We start from the raw sequence: 5,122 nt of genomic DNA on the forward strand, positions 1-5,122 counted from the left end.
GCTCTCTCTTTCTTTTTATTTTAACCACAAATGTTAAAAATATTACAAATCAATAATATAACCCAATTTTGATTACTGCTATTCTTCCATTACACTTATCATAAAGAGTGTTAAATTTAGATATTGAATAAAATACTTTCATAAGAAGTATTTAGGTAAAAAATTTAAAATATTTCATGAATTATTAGACATGAATTTTTCAAATATAAGAATTTAACAAAAATAAAAAAATCAATTAAATTAAATTTTTACAAAATTATAGTTTCCAAACAGAGGAAAACAGAAATGGTAACTTCACCAACATCATCAGCTAAAATCTTCTCCCCCATACGGATGTTCGTGCATGTGCATATGACATTCAAACATTTGGAACAATATACATAAATGCAAACCATATGCAGATTTTTCTTCACATCATCAGGGTGGTTGTCAGAGGATGCTGTTGCACGACTTGAACAACCATAGTTTATACAACCAAAAAAGTGTTCATTATTTTGTCAAAAACATAATTTGTATAGAAGGAAAACATGCATTGTTGTTCTAACTCATGGAAACTGTTTGTCCAAAAACCAGTGTGGCATATATCAACTCATTCCATGCATCAGGAACCCCTGGAAGACACCAATGGCTACAGTCTTGCCGCCTTGTGGAAATTTTTCTCCCTGCAGTCAGATTTTTGCCATAGACTGATGGATGTCCATCCTTTCTAAAATTGGTCAACTTTGTCACATTTAATAGTTTCACTGGGATCTGCATTTCCCGGATTACCTCCTCCACTATCTTCATTTTCAAAGGGTAGTTATTGAGTATGGCCCCTTTCAATATTGGTTCAGTCTCCCCATTACATGACCCTCCCGAGTCCCAATCCCCACCTCTGTTCACAAGAGTTTAGCACTGATAATTAATATTTTTTAGCAGCCATAAATTTTTCTAAATGAAAACTTGCAGTCTAAGTTTTGCCTCTTCCTTGAATTGGCCTTGGAGTAACAGTCACAATCAATTAAATTGAGTCTTTTTCCCAGTTTCCTTATGGTTTGTATTGTCAAAAAGTAAGGATTGAACTCCAGAAGGAAGAAAATTCAAGACAGACATACCTGAAATGAGCAGATGAATATCCTCGATAGAAGATCAACTGCTTCACAGGATCTACATTCCCATCAATCCACTTTGCCCAGGTCCTCAGAGCCCTTCTGTAAGCCTCAACTGCATCAAACTGTGGATAGAGATAATCACCTTCTTTATAGTAATTTTTCCTGCATTAATAAGCAATCAGTTAGGCTTTTCTGTGAGGTTCATATACGTGGACAAAAGCAAACAAGAAATCAAGAAAAGGAAGCAATTACAATAAGTAAAATAGTTATGAATCATCAAGGATCATGTGTGCAAGCTTTGCACTTTGCAAGATCTAGATTGTCACCAGAAAATCACTAATATTTTATTGTTGAGTAGATTGAATTTTTTTTTTTAAATAAGTTTTTTTTTTTTTACTTGTCAAACCCAAATTCAAATTCTTGTCATTAACATCAAAAGTGAAAAGACATGCGATTGGCTTTCAACACAGAAAATAGAAATGCAGGAAAAAGGATCTTTAGCTAATCCAGAAAATCTAAATTACAAAATATTTTAGACATACCCACGAGCAGTTTTTCCATGAGTCCACCAGTGCCCAGTATTAAAAACAAGAATGTTCGCCCGCTTCCACCGACCTGATGTCTTGTCAATTCGGTCAATGGATAAAGTTGGATTTGAGTTTCCCTGTGCATTGATGCGAACCCCTTCCCTTACAAGGAAATGTGACCTCACAAACTCCACTGAACAGTTATAATCCTACCAAACAGTTGTAAAAGTCAACAATTTGGTATATAATGTCTAATCTACTGTATTATTATCTAGGATTAATTTGATCAAAATTGAATGCAACACATTCAGTGACTAACATTTACTTGAGTATATAAATTATTGAAAGAAAGAAGCAGAAAACAATTAAAGCATTTTAAAGGTCAAATTAGCATGACATATACCATCAGATGATGCATTACCAGTAAGAAATAAAGTAAATTTTTCTAAAGCATTAACCGGCTAGTAATAAGAATTCTGTGGTAAAGAACTGAGTTATTATTTCACCATGAGAATTATTCTTTCATGGGGATAAGAGAGATGGAATCATGGCTGGTTATATGGAGGAGAAGAGCTACTCCCATCTGCAAGTAGTCTAATTTATCTTGATAACGAAATGACATTAAAATCAAAAGGAACTTTACTAAGGATGTAGAATGTGTGTGTGTGTGTGTGTGTGTGTGTATACATAATTCACTATATGATACATATGCAATGTCAAACATAAAGTTGTCTCCAAAGAAATTACTGTAATCAGTTATGTGCACCTATCAACTTTCTCAACAGTAAAAAGTAGGCAAACTAATAAATACAATGTCAATACTTATATAATTTTCAGCTAAATCACATCGAGAACGCACCCAGTAATTCTATGCCCTCCTTACTCTTGCAAACCACCTGCCCTCACTCCTCAGTCTATCAACATCTATCAAGGCTATTACCATATGATAGCCTCATGTATGGACTAAGATATAGAAGCTATGTTGTTACCATAAATTTGAAGACATAATAGCCTCTTCCCTTTGTTATTTTGTGGCCATGTATTTCACGCATTCTGCTTTTATCAGACAGGCCTTCTCGGAGCAGGCATAGCATTGATTCAAACTGGTTCCGGTTCATGGAATCTCCAACCAACATCAGCCTCTTACCTCTCAATCTTGTCAAGAAATCTGTTGCATTAAACCTACAAGTGAAAAGTGAAAGCAGAAAAGACTTGCATTCTTGCTAATTTGTTATTCAATTAATTAAAGACACAGTATAAGAAGGAAAATCACTTCAAAATAAGCTCAAGTTTCAAAAGGAACTTTCACATTAGGCATGAACACTTTTTCATAGGGAAAAAAAGTTCTTACAAATCAGATATACAAACATGATGCATGCACAGACGCACAGACAAAAACCGACAATGAAAGCTATTTATACCCAATAATAATTTCCATTGACATCTGACAATACGTACATTAGTAATTCCTTATTCACAGCATGATATTGTAACTTATCCAGTTTCAGGAATCTGTGATTCTCAAATTCATGAGTATTATTGAAAATAACACAAAAACAAAATGCTTTACGTTGTCCTTCATGGCCCTAATGAAATCTACACCATAATTCTAAAGTTCCTAAGTCTTCAAACATACTTCTTCCTAAGTCACATGTTGCGCGCATCAAATGTGAAGAAAGAAAGCATTAAGCACCCTTCTCAAGGTGGTAAGGTGAGGGACTCCATATACATAGGTAAACTGAGAGAACCAAATCTAAGTGAAGAGATTTGGCCTTGTCAACCACTTGACTTTCAAGCTATCCAATTCCTCTTAAAATGTTACAGCACATTTAAAATTTGAATTGATCTCTCATCGCAATAATGCTGAATCTGAATTGATCTCCAATAACAATAACATTAATGATCTGAATTTAGAGCCCTAACCCAATGTAGAGATAAGGCACTGTTTTGAGAAAGCTACGATACATGGACTGTGTAGTTTCATCTAAAAGTATATCGCTTGCTGCTTTCCCTCTCATCCTGAGATGGTCACAATGGAAATCACATGTTTTGAATGCTTAGAGTAATTCTTTAGCCTGCATCATTAAATTTGTATAACTTTTTCACAAAAAACAAAAACAAATTAACGAAAAATCCAATAGCAAGACCACTTACAAGAATATTAATCACCGATTACCAATTTTTGAAAACAAATAATCCTGTACAGAGATGAGGTTAAACATTGTGCAGCCAATTCAACATTTGTGAACCTTAAAGTTTTTCTGCTACTGGGGCTTATTAGCTAGTTGCAAAAGCAGACTCGGACTTAGGTTACTTCCAATTAGTCCTTAGGTCAGATGTTTATGTTGTATACATCCAAAATCAATGCAATCTATTGCATTACTTATCAATGCAAACATAAAAAAAAAAAAAAAAAAAAAAAGGCTTCCAAACGAATTGATACTGCATAATTTAAATCACATCAAATTGTCTCCAATTTAACATCAAATCAAGGACGCAACTTTAACCTTTACAATGATGATAGCCATAAACTAAAGTTACAATGTCCACATGAAACAAATAAAAATAAAATAATAAAATAAAAAAGCCCGAAGGCAATCAAGAAACAATGACATACCTGGGAAGATCACAAGTTTCCGGCTTCCATCGCCATTTAAGATAATCCGAATCTTTCCTTCCATTGATTTGACAATCAAAAGCCTCGTCAACATATGGACAAGAACCCGGTCTATAAATTGGGTATTCCTCGTCCTTAACCCAAGTTCCCGTGTACAAATCACAATGTTTACTATTCTGAATCAATTTATGAGCACCATTGTCACCCAGAGTGACAACAGGCTCAGAATAAGGAACTTGGTCTTCCTTATCTTCGCTTGAGATTTGCTCATTAATTGACTCATCATAAGCTTTAGATTCTACAGTTCTGTCTGGAGAAGACGGAGATGTCGGCAGTTGGGTGGATGCACCAACAAACTCAAAATCAGAAATGGCGTCTTCCTCTTTCCAACAGGGACTTCCCAGAAATTGCATTGGAACCGTTTTCAGAAATTAGAGATATGAGTTGGTAAGGTGTCCGAAGGGATGGAATCGGGCGTGGAAAGGTGAACATTGGTTTGTGGAAAGAAATCTCTGTAGAGGGAGAGCGGAGGCTCGAGAGCGCGTTTACTGAAAAGGAAAATGGTTAAGAGGAACAAAACAAGGAACAAGAAGATGGTTAACGAGTAACGATTCTTGACAGAAGTGGCGGAATTTGCCATCCAGTGAGTGGGAAAGCATGCTTTGATTCTTGTCCTTATTCTGACTCAACTGCGGGAAGACCACTTGACAGTGGCCCTTTCCAAAAGCCACCCTAACCAATTTGTGTTTGGCAATCATATTGATCGAAGACTCATTAGCCCTTGTCTCCATCCTTACCTCCGATTAGATTGTGTGTAAGATAGTTTAGTAATGCATAGTATTTATATTGTATGGTGCAAAACAATACAATAATTATTCTTGATGCAT

At 35.2% G+C, this 5,122-nt stretch overlaps 1 pseudogene; it reads right to left on the reverse strand.

Annotated features, from left to right (window-relative positions):
* Positions 1-377: 377 nt before the first annotated feature.
* Positions 378-4,876, reverse strand: LOC131171809 (protein trichome birefringence-like 5; annotated as a pseudogene).
* Positions 4,877-5,122: the final 246 nt, after the last annotated feature.

This window comes from Hevea brasiliensis, chromosome 13 (genome assembly GCF_030052815.1).
Source record: "Hevea brasiliensis isolate MT/VB/25A 57/8 chromosome 13, ASM3005281v1, whole genome shotgun sequence".
NCBI classification, from domain to species: Eukaryota; Viridiplantae; Streptophyta; class Magnoliopsida; order Malpighiales; family Euphorbiaceae; genus Hevea; species Hevea brasiliensis.